Genomic DNA, 15,465 nt, shown 5'->3' with positions numbered 1-15,465 from the left:
CTTAGTTTGCTGTTAGTTTGGATTTAATTTCTATGAAATCTGTTTTAAAGATTGAATATCAAAGTTGAAAATAAGTGCTGCAATCAAACTATAAATATTGTAATATAAAGTAGATAATATAAATTTTTTCATTTGAATTCTTTATGATTGATACTTATTGGTTGGACTAACCCATTTGTTTGGATCTGATTTTTCGGGTTGATTCATGAGGTTCAGACTAATCCCTTTGCTTGACAAAATCTTCTGGAAACGATCTTTTAGGTTAGAATTGCCCAAAATATCCTTTAGGCTGAGATTGATCCTATTGGGCAGGATTGATCCTATTGGGTAGGATTGATCCAGTAGGATGGAAATCATTCTATTTGTTGGGACCTTGGATTTTTATTGATCCTGTGTGTTAAGTGTGTGTTAAGGTAGCAAGGGACAGTTTCGAATAAAGTACCCGTCAATATTTTTGTAAAATTGAGAATTGCTGTACTTGAAGGCTTATGAGTGTTGCTAAAATTCATGAAATGATTTTTAATGATTATCATTAGTTAGAGGGGTGTCTCTTGTTGAAATTGATATGCAATATGTAGGCCCCTTATGTTAGGTACATGAGAATCAGAAGTAAAATGCGAAACCTGCGGCTATGACTGTTGTGCTGACTTTACACAGTGAAATTGCAAGTTACAGACGGGAGGTAAAATAACACGAAAAGTAGGTGGATGGGACATTGTAAACTATACAGCGGTAAGTTTCTGACATGTGATAGTGCAACATGCACGCGGTACGGAAGGTCAACCCTCTGCAGGGAATTAGCTGGGGGAGGTCTAAAAAGCTGAAAAATTATGAAAAATTAGCAAAATATGAAAGGGTCAATATCTCATCAAAACCAGTATGTAGAGAATTTTACAGGTTTTGACTAGTAATTTTCTTCAGAAATTGGTGATTGGCCTTATAAAGAGTGAATTAAAGGTATTTGTGCTGAATGGGAACTGAGAAAATTCTAGTTACAGAGTTCCGAAGACATGCATCCCTTGGCTACAATGAATTGTATCAAAAAAACTGTCCCCTGCCACCTTCAAGACTACATGGTATTTTCATATTTCTCCTTTAAGTGTAATTTTGAGTGGATTTTGTACCATAAATAATACATTTTGTGAAAATGGATGATTTTCTTTGCTATAGATGTCATTACATGATTTATTAGCTAAAATGTTCAAGGGGAGTAACTCCCTCTTAAATGTGTAGAATGACCACCACTAGAGTAAATTGGCTAAGAGAGTAGGTATTTCCTATCCTGATGACAATTAATAGGCTTAAGTTAATTACTGAGATAAGAATAAATACTTTAAAACAGTTTTTATCAATTAAATCATTAAATTTATGATTTTGCAGTCATTTTGCTGTCTGATTTTATGAAATAACATTAAGCCACCTGACTTATATCACCCAATATTTTTAAAACAGCATATTTTTATTTCAAATGAACTTTACATGTAGACAAATGCAGTTATCAAAGTATACAATATGTCAAAAAACTCAAGTTTTTGCTCCTTCCTATCAAAGAAGGGTATTTTAGATGTATTTACAGAATTGAAAAAGCCACCCCCTCTTTCCAATGGACTCCATTACCATTACATGTAGGATATGTAAATGTACATTTGACCTTGAAATAACATCTGCTATGATAATTACTCTTGAAATGAACAAAAAACAACATATTTTTACCCTTTTATTGTATAAATGCATCAAAAATGTAGAAAAACATGAAAAATTTGAACATTTTTCATGGAATTCTCATTCCGTCCCCAGGAACACGGGTGTGTTTGAATTTCATTTTAATTAAACGCACACATCACACTCATAGGTCTTACTATTTTAGCAAAGTTAAAAGGAGACTAGAAACCAGAATATATAAGATATCCACTAAATATGATTATAGGCTTAGTTTTTCATGAAAACAAGAAATCACATGTAGGGCGACATGACTTTTTGTGAATAAAAATGCTAAAAATCATCCATTTACCAAAAAAAGATCAATCTTAAATATCAGTGATGGTTGTTTTCAAATTTGTGTAAGAAATGACTCAAGGAAACTGCCACAAGTTTCATAATATTAGGTTAAAGTGTTCAAACTAATACTTCTTGTGAAAATCAAAAGATAGGGGGAGGGTATACATGTAAGGGTATTTCTAAGTGATGTGATGCTTTTATCATGATAATATCAAGCAGATGTATGTAGTATTGAATAAGGTTTCTCATTTTAGGAGGTTGAACAACAGTTGACCTCTAAAAGATTAGGTAAAGATGCTTTATTTGTGGAGAGCCCTGTGAATCTGTGTTAAATAGAGGAAAGTGGAAATGGTGGGTTCACTTAAATGGCCATATTTTTCTTAAACCTCAATGGAATTGGCAAAATGTGGTGTACTTTTTTTCAGAATAGCATAAGCTTTTTAATTTTAAGACAGGATGACTTTTCGGAGAATGTTAGTGTATGTTAAAGGTAGCAAGGGACAGTTTCGAATAAAGTACCCGTCAATATTTTTGTAAAATTGAGAATTGCTGTACTTGAAGGCTTATGAGTGTTGCTAAAATTCATGAAATGATTTTTAATGATTATCATTAGTTAGAGGGGTGTCTCTTGTTGAAATTGATATGCAATATGTAGGCCCCTTATGTTAGGTACATGAGAATCAGAAGTAAAATGCGAAACCTGCGGCTATGACTGTTGTGCTGACTTTACACAGTGAAATTGCAAGTTACAGACGGGAGGTAAAATAACACGAAAAGTAGGTGGATGGGACATTGTAAACTATACAGCGGTAAGTTTCTGACATGTGATAGTGCAACATGCACGCGGTACGGAAGGTCAACCCTCTGCAGGGAATTAGCTGGGGGAGGTCTAAAAAGCTGAAAAATCATGAAAAATTAGCAAAATATGAAAGGGTCAATATCTCATCAAAACCAGTATGTAGAGAATTTTACAGGTTTTGACTAGTAATTTTCTTCAGAAATTGGTGATTGGCCTTATAAAGAGTGAATTAAAGGTATTTGTGCTGAATGGGAACTGAGAAAATTCTAGTTACAGAGTTCCGAAGACATGCATCCCTTGGCTACAATGAATTGTATCAAAAAAACTGTCCCCTGCCACCTAAGTGCCAATACTGTCTTCCATTGTGGTGTAGGTGGTGGCTACTATTGGTTGAATTAATCCATTTGTTACAATAAGTCCTATTGGTTGAATTAATCCATTTGTTACAATAAGTCCTATTGGTTGAATTAATCCATTTGTTACAATAAGTACTATTGGTTGAATTAATCCATTTGTTACAATAAGTACATGTACCATTGGTTGGATTAATCCATTTGTTACAATAAGTACTATTGGTTAGAATGATAACCTCATAGGATAACATCGATATCTGCTTGTTGGTACTAACACCGTATTATATTGTGTCACTATGTATGTTGTAGGTAGTTGCTCCGACCATCAGTAGCCCGGCCTGTCAGGAACAGCTGATAGACGCCACAAAGGGTGTGGCTCACTCTGTGGAGGGAATCGTGGAGGCGGTCCAGCAGTCCTGCCGCGATGACAAGCTTCTGGCCGACCTAGGCACCGCAGCCACCGTGGTTACTCAGGCTCTTAACGACCTGCTACAGCACATCAAGAAAGGGGCAGGGCCAACCGCGGTAAGTGGGATAGTCACTGTTTTCTTTTTCTGTAGCTTTTTATTCTCTCTCTCTCTCTCTCTCTCTCTCTCTCTCTCTCTCTCTCTCTCTCTCTCTCTCTCTCTCTCTCTCTGAGATAGACCTGTTACACAATATTAAGAAAAAATGAAGAAATTATTACACTTAATTTTTGGTTATAATGACAAACACATTTTAAGGATATTTTGATACAAAACATTGAGCCTTTTATGATACCAAGATCATGAACTCTTCTGTGCAGTGAGGTAGTAAATGTATGTTTTTGATATTCAGGCTGGGGAGTCCCACGAGGACGCAGTGGACACGATCCTGACTGTTCAGTAGTGTGGGCGACGCCAACGAGATGGTGAGACAGGCCAGGCAGCTAGCTCAGGTAAGCTCGCAAATATCTCACACATCTTTCATAAGTTCAATTCTATAGAAGTCAATGCTAGATTGGGTTAGCACCTACATGGCTCAGAAATTTAACAGTGTTGACTGTTTCAATATATTTACTTGTTTATGATATAATTTTTGACCTTGATATCTGTTGTTTTCAGGCGACCTCTTCATTGGTTGGGGCCATCAGGGTAGAAGCTGATGGCCACTCTGACTCGGACATGCAGAAGCGGCTCGTGGCTGCCGCCAGACAACTCGCTGATGCCACCGCGAACATGGTGGAAGCTGCCAAGGTAAGGAAAGGTTGTGTGCATTGAACAATGAGGTGGGAAGTGTAACAGTATACTAGTATACTCTGTGTCTGGTTATGTAGACATTTGTAGGCCACAGAGCATATGATGATAAAGATAAAGCAGCTGACACTGTAGAATGCAATATCATGTTTAACATTTGTAAAGTCAAATGTTATATTTGATACAGAGTTGTATATCACAGTTGACAGCTATATCATGTTCAATCAATTTCAGTAAAGTGTTATATTCTAATATTACAGGGCTGTGCGTTGAGTCCGAACGACTCGGAGCAGCAGAAGAGACTACGAGGCGCTGCAAAGGATCTCCGGGCTGCCACAAGTATATCCGCCAGCAACGCCCTCAAAAAGAAACTCATCAGGAGGCTAGAGGTCAGAGACTCATTAAGTGTTGAATACTTATTTCTAGACGCTGTAATTTAATTGCAGTAAATGATATACGACATGATGGCTTAATATTACAATCATGTTCTGTGATGAGACTTGAGTCATTTAGGTGTATTATGGTTACAACCATGCTTTGAAATGTAATTGGATTGGAAAACGGATATATTACAATCGTACTTTATCATGTGATAGGACTGTAAGAGATTTTATCTATGATTTGTAGAACGCCGCGCGTCATACCGCCTCAGCCACCACACAGCTGATTAACGCCTCAAAGAACGCTAACAAATCCAACACTAACAAAACCTCGGAACATCAACTGACTCAACAATGTCAGGTAAGCAGTGATGGGGACATCATTCCATAATTCTTATCAATAAAAGAAGTCTCAATTCAATTTACATAATGGTGGAAACACTTAGCTATGGGTGGTATAGTAGATTGGCCAGTAAGCTAAAGGTTCTTGGTTTAAATCCTGCTGTAATTGACTCAACATTGCCAGGTAAACTGTGATGTGGGACATCATTCCATAATTCTTATTACAGAAGTTGTTAGATGACAGTACTTGAATATTGAACCACTGATAAATGCTGGGTTATAATTGATTGGCCGGTAAACAAAAGGGGTCAAATCTTCCTGTTGTGTTCTATGACTAAGCATTGTATCTGCATTCCTTCTGTTTCTCCAGAGGATTAAAGTATTGTCTAAGAATATTGTATTGTGTCTTCCAAATGCTGCAGATGATTGGCTGATTGGGACTGTAGTTTTTGTAAAACCATATTTGATTGGCTAAGGAAATAATAGTGTGTCCTCCTTCTATTGTTGTATTTTATTGGCTGAGACTATCACATGTTGTTCTCCTTCTACAGATCATGAATGAACAGCTGCCTCTGTTGATCCAAGGATTCCGGGGATCTGAGACAAACCAGGACAGCGCTACAGCCCAGCTACAACTGATCAATGCCAGCAAGGAATTTATACAGGTATAAAGTACAAATTGTAAGGGAGACCATTTGGCAAGAAAAAAAATCAGACATTGATAGTACAATGTCTGTAAATCTCGTTGCAGTGTTATGGGGAGAAAGGAAAATGTCTTAAAACTAAGGTTTCTGTGCTATATTTAACTTATTTTATTTATTTTATCAAAATAATATGATGTGCATCGCAGCACAGTTAAGGCTGTCAATAAACTCCGTTCAGACAAAAAGTACGGGAAATGTGCATTATGACATCACAGTATATTACAAACCTCGAAAGTATTTATTAATCTATTTATTAGTAAAATTAACTTAAACTAATCTTTTAATTAAAAACAACAAATGCTATTACTTACAATTTTGATGTCCGTTATATTGTACACACTGAAAAATAAGCGAGATGTCGTTCTCGCTGTACTACGAAATATGACGTCATATGCTTCAAAATGACGCACTAAGTTAAATCATTGAAGGCTATCGTGCAGTTTTATAGCGAAGAAAAATAAATGTCTTACATTAACGGAAAAGTATAAAGGAATATTTTGTTTAAAATTATTATTAGTAGAATGCTACCTATATAGTCTTATTTTCATTTTGTTAAAAGTATGCATCGTATAAATAAGCCACCTCGGTTTTGTATAAAATATCGTATATCTAAAATCTGAATACCTAAATAAATCACTTAATTGCAAGGGCATACACTTACCTGATCCCGACAAACTTTTACATGTGAATTTGAAATATGCTATGTAACTTAAAAACTTCTACGATCCTTGTAAAATCTTACAAATTGATTATTTTTTAATGAAATTAACCCTGTGACCTTCAAAATTATTCAACATATGCATCATAAATTACGGTTTCTACTAACAAATATTCTTATCTTAAAAAGTTCGCACCGTTTTTCAAAATCTACGATATAACATCAAGTTATTTCATAATTCAGTTGTGAATTTTGACATGATTATGCCCTTGCAATATTGAATTTTTTAAATGACCTCAAAACCACAAATACATCTGCTTGTACCATGCGACTGCCATATCACGTGACCACTATGAACATAAAATATTGTACTGTTATATATATATTTTAGAAATATATTGCATTTGAGTGACTGTTATTGATTTTAAAAAGGACATGCCAGTTTAACTAAAGTATACGTGTTTTCATCACAAAAATTTGCCCATATTTTTATTGACCGCCTTAACTGTACTGCGATAGCTATTATAATAGACACTAGTTTCACATCTCGGTTCACTGACCACATTTCTTCTGACAGCCTGCCATTCAGCTGGTATCCGCCGCAAACGCCGCAGCCCCAACGGTTGGAGACCAAGCAGGGAGCATGAACATGAACCAGGCAGTGAAGACGATGACAACCGCGCTCACTGAGCTGAGAACCGCCTCAGGGAAGGCAGAGGAGATGTGTATCTCACTGGAGGTTGACGCCGCACTTGATCAGCTGACCAAACTCGACCGCGAGCTGGAGGAGTACCGCAGAGCTGCTGACAGCGGTAACCTTGTGCCACTACCTGGTGAAACGGTAAGGCCAAGAGGAAAAGGTCATGGTGATGATATTGTCAGGTCAAGGGTTAAAGGTCTTGAATCCTCAATGATAGTAGCATGTGTATACATAGTGCATTTGTTAATTGGATTATATGTAAAGTGAAGTGGATCATACGTATTACATTCAGGCCAGGGGTTAAAGGTCATGAATATTTAGTGATCGTAGCATCTGTATAGTGAAAAAGATCATCACTAAAATTGAAAGTAAAGGGTGTAAAGTATCAGATATTTTTGGATAATTATATAAATAGGAGATTTGATATTGCACAAAATAAACTTGGCTCTTAATTGTTGTTTGGTGGAATGGAGTCGATACATATTATGTTACGTATTTCAGGTGGAGGCGTCGGCCATGAAACTTGGCTCCACTTCTAAGAACATGAAATCAGCGATGGCTCAGCTACTGACGGCTGCCTCACAGGTAAACACAGATAAATGTATAATGGAGACAGACATTTTGTAGAATATATAGAGCATTTCATATATTCTGGTAATTATAGTTGATCGCTGTAAAAAGGAAGACATCACTAAAAATATAAGATGCAAAAATTGAAACAAGATGACTGATGCAAATTAAAAAGATACATATTTACCATTTTTGTAATTTTTGTGATATAAGAAAAAACGGAGTGAACAGTATAATATATATATATGACATGATTTCATTCTGTTGTGACTTTTCTTCACACATTCTTCCCTGTGGTCATTTCTCAGGGAATTGGATTTTATTTATCTATATATTTATCTATATAATATATTTCCACTATATGGTGATTTTTCAGGGCAATGAGAATTACGTGGGTGTAGCAGCCAGGGACACCACGAACGCCCTCCGCGTGCTGACAGAAGCCACGCGTGGTGTCGCCTTAACCTCAGAAGTCATCGAGGTCAGACGGCAGGTCATCGACAGCGCCTGCGACGTCATCGACAAGTCGACGCATCTACTGGAGGAGACGAAGCGAGCCATGAACGACCCAGAAAACCCCGAGAACCAGGCTCGACTTAACCAGGTGGCCAAGGCTGTGTCGAGTGCGCTCAACAACTGTTTGAATGCCCTTCCCGGACAGAGAGACGTGGATAACGCCATCAGACAGATCACAGACTCAACCCAGGAGCTGGCGTCCACCAAGGTACACAGATCTGTCTGTTCAATAGACAAAGTCTATCTCAGAAATAGACAAAATTTAAGTCAGAAGCAGATTTTATCTCAGAAACTAACAATTTTATTAAAGAATAAATAGACAAAGAGTCAACTGGCATCCACTGAGATAGTTACATCTATCTTAGAAATAGACGAATAGGCAACCTTATGTCAACAGTAAACAAACTTCATCTCAAATTTTAACTTGGTTCATAAAAAGTCACCTTTTTCACAGAAATAGTTCTCATTCTTTGAGAATTAAATAACTTCACATATGCAAAAAAATCTTTATCTCATAAAAGTAATCTTAACAAATTTACTTCATCTATGCATCATTATTAGGAACTGATTGTGCATGAGAAGAAATCTATATCTCATAAAAAAAAAAAAAAAATTCTCAAATTTAGACACCCCCGGTAATCAAAAGATACATAATTGATAGAAATGAAGTTGATTTAAATTTCCCCCAATTCTGTTGCAGTGCTCCACGTCACAATTGCTCGCTAAATAGCGACCAACAATTTTTATAGGTCGCCATTTCAGAATTTATAGTCGCCATCAAAAAATAATTCATTTGCCATAATAACTGATAATAATTTTATAAACAAGTTAAAAATGAAACAAATAATAAAGACTCCTGTATATACAGTAACATATATCCTTTATTACACTTTAACAAATTGACAATTTAAAATATGCAGCCAGCAGGATTTGAGGCCTACAATTGTGGAAGTTGGATGGCATTTGGCCATCCTGCACATTTAACAGTACGTTTCTGAGAAAACCAGCGTTCAACAACGGCATTAGTTTTAAATTCCTCAATAGGAGGACCTTCACTGCTAATTCTAATCAGTGCCTCAACAGTAGTGAGATCTAAACAGCTACGAACATCACTCTTTATGCAGTTGACAGCACTGATGGTTCTCTCACACTGGGCACTGCTTCATTGATAGAGAGTATTAATGTCATCTTCATACATCAGATTTATCTAGTTTTAAAGTTAAAGAATATCTTAAAATATTACTTATACATTTATATAATTATTGAGAATTATTGAGAACTGTAATAGGAATTGTACTATGTAATGATTATTGTATTACATTTACATTGTATGATGAATAGAAAAACAAACTGAAAGCACATCCTTTCTTTTAACAGTAAAATCTCTCAAATTAATTTACACACTTCTGATAATGATTGAAGGGGAAGGATACACAAAACAGTTTAAACTTGACCAAGAATTGCAAATTTGATGGTTGTTGTATTGTGTCTGTGTAACACTGTAAACAATTGACAGGTTATAAAAAAGCTGGAAAAGGTAGATGTATTACAGATTACAGGGAATATACTGTAATGATTTATTACATTAGTGTTACATGTAATTACAAGTTATAGATGTATTACAGATTACAGGGAATATACCGTAATGATTTATTACATAAGTGTTACATGTAGTTACAAGTTATAGGCGTGTAAACTTCATCATGTAACTTATAACTCTCTTACTGAAATACTGAAAACCAGTTAAGGTGTACTTAAAACCTGTAATGTTTCTTTTTTCTGGGTGACCTTACATTATAGTTTTATCTAAGGATAGGTAATATATCATATATAAATTACTATAATAGAGGAAGTATGGTATCAACAACTTCTTGGGTTGTAAACAAATTGTATTTATCTGTATGGGTAAACAAACTTTTGTTTTCTCTCATTATTGGTAAGAATATCAACATCTGTGGAACTCCTCTATATCTTGGTGCTGGTATATATATATATGTGGTTTATGATTTATTCATGGGAACTCAAATATTTGAATTGATATATCTATCTTTCAAGGTATTATAAAACTGTGGATAAATTCACACAAGTACTTACATAAAATCATTATATCGATTTATAATTGATAATTATCGATTGTAGAGGGACCTATTGTAGACTGGGAATTCTGATATTTATCATGAGTTATATGAATAATTTTCTTCAGCTTTAAAAAAGAAATTTGAAATAACATCTTTCTTAGATGAATAACATGTTTGATGTTGAAATTTTGTTTTGCTGTTGAAGCTTAAATATTAACATTTAATCATGGCCTATCAAGCCCTATAACAAAATTATTGTTTTGGTCAGGTTTACAGAGGTTAAAGACAGGGGCATCGTTTTTAACAGAAACTTGTACAACTCTGCTGTATTTATCTTAATCAGTTAAAGTGAAGCTATATTTAAAACAAACAACTTACTGATAGATTTGCCAGATAGAAACCAGATTTACTGAATTTTGAAAGAGTTGTCCAGATTTGCTGTATATAGAGAGAGTTGTAGCATTCTCAGTGTTACTTTGGGAAATGAAGTCAAATGATTCCACTGACTATTGAAGTACATATTTAATAATAAACTGATTGTGTTGTAATAACATATACCTGTAATAATCTGTTGCTGTGTTGTTATAACAGATTGGAGCAACATACCACAAATCTCAGATACTGGACGATGACGGTCAATGGTCCGAAGGGCTTATATCAGCGGTAAGTAAATGGTCCGAGGGGCTTATATCAGCGGTAAGTAAATGGTCCAAGGGACTTGTATCGGCGGTAAGTAAATGGTCCGAAGGACTTATATCGGCGGTAAGTAAATGGTCCGAGGGACTTATATCGGCGGTAAGTAAATGGTCCGAGGGGCTTATATCGGCGGTAAGTAAATGGTCCGAGGGGCTTATATCGGCGGTAAGTTAATGGTCGGAGGGGCTTATATCAGCGGTAAGTAAATGGTCCGAGGGACTTATATCTGCGGTAAGTAAATGGTCCGAGGGACTTATATCGGCGGTAAGTAAATGGTCGGAGGGCTTATATCAGCGGTAAGTAAATGGTCCGAGGGGCTTATATTGGCGGCAAGTCTCTGACTTAACTGGATGGGAAACAAACAATGAGCGCATGTTGTTTAAATTCAGTAATATACAAATTAATAGTATCTTAAATAATTCTAAATACAATATACTTCTGAAAAAATCCAGAAGCAAATAGTTTTTCAATGGTTGAATATCGCGAATGATTTTGTATGTTTGCTGACACAGAAAGATAAATCATTGCACATTTTTATTGGTTCTTCTTCTTTCCAATGCAACCATTGATTTGAGCTATTTTAGTACAAAACATTGGGTTTCAACACTGATTTAAGCTTTGTTTTTGATACTCCACTGATTTAAGCTTTGTTGTTGATACTCCACTGATTTAAGCTTTGTTTTTGATACTCCACTGATTTAAGCTTTGTTTTTGATACTCCACTGATTTAAGCTTTGTTTTTGATACTCCACAGGCCAAGATGGTAGCTGCTGCCACTCACAGTTTGTGCGAGTCGGCCAATGCCATGGTTCAAGGTCATGCTACAGAGGAGCGACTCTTCGCTTCGGCCAAAGAGGTCGCGGGGTTGACAGCCCATCTCCTGGTCGCCTGCAGGGTCAAGGCTGACCCAGACTCAGTCGCCATGAAACGCCTCCAGGTAAAAGCCTTGTTTTCTTTTTAATTACCTTGCTAATTAATTGCCATGTGTCACTTTTATTTGTGCGGAATAGCCAGGAAATGACCATGGTCTTATTTTTAATCAAATGTCGCATTTAAGTTTCATTATCACTTTAATATGTTGAAACAACACAAGATCAAGATGAACAGATGACATGATTTGACCTTGTATTGATTTAGAGTTTTGGTTGATTTTAATATGATCAATATCTGACCTAGCTATAATATAAGGTTATTAAATGACCTTGATATGACCTTGTAAATATTCATATCTGTAGGCGGCGGGTAATGCGGTGAAGCGCGCCACGGAGGTCCTGGTGAAGGTGGCCCAGCAGGCCAAGCAGAGAGATGAGGACGAGGATATAAACGTGGCAGTCGACTCACGTAAAGTGGGCGGGATCAAACAGGTGAGACACGCCCACTTACTGTGTGTTGTATATTTCTTCATGTATATGTATTTATGTTCTTGTATACAATGTTAAACTGAAAACCAACTTGTCTTTGCATCTGTCAATCACAGTAATGAATAGCAATATAGAAACTTACCTTTAGATTAATCATTCATTGTCTAGTTTACGAAAAAGTAATCTTCTGAAAAAATAAAATCCAGAGAAGACTTGTTGTTTGTGACAAGACCATTGACAATGATTGGGAATTCTCTAATCTCTTTAACATTTCTTGATTGCAAATATGAGTTGGTTTACCATATTCATCCTTGACTTTAGAGGATTATTTTTATTCCATGTTTGTGCCTGATCTTTACTACTATTATATTAAAAACTTGTACAGTGTCATTTCATCAGCATTCATTAAATACCAATTTTGATTTAGTTTCATTTAGTTGAGGTGATTCATGAAGTTAAATTTTCAGTGAAGTGCAATATCAAATAACAAGTTGACTTGATTGGACTATTAGCCATGAGTTTACATATCTATGTAACTGTGATTTTCATTAAATCCACAAAAATGTATGTCCATGAATAGTAATTAAACTACAAAGTATTGATGAAATCCAAGTATTGCAAGAGAACATGGGATAAATATGAACGTACTAGTGTATTGCATGAAGTATTCCTAATCTATACATTTATCAATTCATTTCATGATTAACACTGTATATTTCACCTCTATATCCTAAAGATTTTTATATTATTTTCCTGATTAAGTAAAATCTATGACAAGTATTGACACAAACTACTTTTAAACATGAATTCACACATCCACATCACTGACTCCATGGTAACTTGTATGGGCGTATCATTGATAATATCCATGTCAATATTAGAAATATAGCACATATACTGAAAATACTTAAAATATGTAATTAACACACTAACAGCTAATTACAAACGATATGAAGTGATTATACTCCAGATATAATAAACACACTAATAATTTATTACATACAATATAGTGATTATAAATATAGTGATTATGCTTAAGATAAGGTTTGCGGTTACAGGGAGATAACTCACACATTTTCATTGTGACGTAACACCAACTACCCTTTATTTCAGTTATGACGTCAAAATTTATATGACGTCATAATTGATTTCAGCTTTTTTTTTATTTCGCGGTGTTTTTTAGTTTCAATGAAAAAATAAGAGGACACAAGCATTTTATCAATTTCCACGAAAACGAAATCCGCATCATATGGTTTTGAATAGTGTTTTAGAAACATCAGATTACACATATTCTAAGATACGTTTTTCCTGAAATCGGTGGACTTGGAAAGGTTTCAAATGAGATGTTTTCGTTTACATAATAGTAGTCCAAAACTAAGACTTTTATTGCATTTTTTTCTTTATTTAGATAGTTCATCAGAAATTAATAAAAGTGAATCATGATATCAACAGTGATATTATTTTCGAACATTTTAAGCATAAATAACCACCATAATAGTCACATAAAAAATGTTCATATTTTCACGAAATTGTTTACATTTCATCAAAATGAAAATTGGAAATCATGAACTTTGACCTTTTGTAGTTATAAAACGGGACAGGCAAAATTCATTTGATTTTCATGAGAAAAAAGACTTTAGTATAGTAAACAAAATGGTATGTAACTTTGGTACAATCTCTAAAAAATGCAAGCCGCAAACCTTACCTTAAGATATAATTAACACTGATAAATTACATGCAATGTTACTAACAAAACAACTAACGATGTTTCAGTTTTCGGGGATTTTCACCTGTGAATTTGAATTTATTGTCAGAATGAGTTGGTGTTTGATGACCTTTGACCTCTTAAATTTGACCTCACTTTACAGCCAGGAGTCACCGGAGGTCATTACTGGTTTCATTTCTCGTTTCTTTCAGGATTCTAATACAATGTAATTTGTTAACATGATGATATGTGGTACTGTAAACACATTATATTCCGCGTGTACGATATTTAGCGGAAAAAAGTTTTTGAACAATTTGGCGTGGATTTGAATTAGCATATTCCTGAATTTTGCTATTCTATACTTAATTACAATACTATAATTAATTACTTTCAAATACATTGACAATTTTATCAATTACTTGCAATTACAATTACATTGATTTTTTAAAATGTAATTAATTACTCTCAATTACTTTGATAAATGTAATTAATTACATTTCAAATACTTTAGTTTATTTTTTTAAATCTTGAGAACATATACATATCTTAACAGCATTAAGATATACAGAGCTTTATGTACGGTTATGTTTTTAAAGGTTGTATTTTTCAGTTCAGATTTCTTGAAAATTTCTAGAGAAAATTTTCTTTAACATTAAATTCATTAAGTACCATTGAGTTCATTTTTGGTTCTGAATAATATTTTCTCTATAGTGAATTACTTTTTATTCACATATTAAAACTATGTTTATACAGAAAGTACAACTTTCGGCAGTACAGCATATCAGTGTATAAATAATAATTGCTATAATCACAAGAATGAGATATTTTGACTCCCTTAAGTCTAAAATCAATGGGGGTTCTTGGGTATTAGAGAGGTTCAAGCCTCCACAAAATTAGATCTTTACCTATTGCACTGGGCAGTGTGTTATGCTGTAAAAACATATTAAACATTATGGGACATTTAATTTTTGCATAAACAAAAGTCCATGCCAAACATGTATAAAATCTATTTATCATTATAAGACACCTTTTTTATATTTTAAACTTGGAAAAAAAGTAATTGAGATGTAATTGAAAAGTAATTGAAAATACACAATATTTTTGGACTGTATTTAAATACATTCAATTACTTGTAATTGAAGACAGACTCAATTACAAATTACTTTCAATTACTTTGAAAAATGTAATTAATTACACTCAATTACAAATACTTTTTTCAATTACCCCATCCCTGGAGTACATGTTTAATATGACAAACTACAACAAGAGTCTCACATAACACTGGCGTCGGAAGCAAATTGAAAGTTGGGGGGAGGGGGGGGGGGGGGGGGCTAGACTAATCCTCAGAAATATTGAGGAAAACAAAATAATTCCCAAAATCATGGAAATCG

At 34.7% G+C, this 15,465-nt stretch overlaps 1 pseudogene; it reads left to right on the top strand.

The window, feature by feature from the left end:
• The window catches only part of LOC128171437 (talin-2-like), a 333,309-nt pseudogene that overhangs the window by 11,718 nt on the left and 306,126 nt on the right, over positions 1–15,465 (top strand).

The sequence above is a fragment of the Crassostrea angulata genome, chromosome 2 (genome assembly GCF_025612915.1).
Source record: "Crassostrea angulata isolate pt1a10 chromosome 2, ASM2561291v2, whole genome shotgun sequence".
NCBI classification, from domain to species: domain Eukaryota; kingdom Metazoa; phylum Mollusca; class Bivalvia; order Ostreida; family Ostreidae; genus Magallana; species Magallana angulata.
This window is presented reverse-complemented; position numbering and strand designations above follow the sequence as displayed.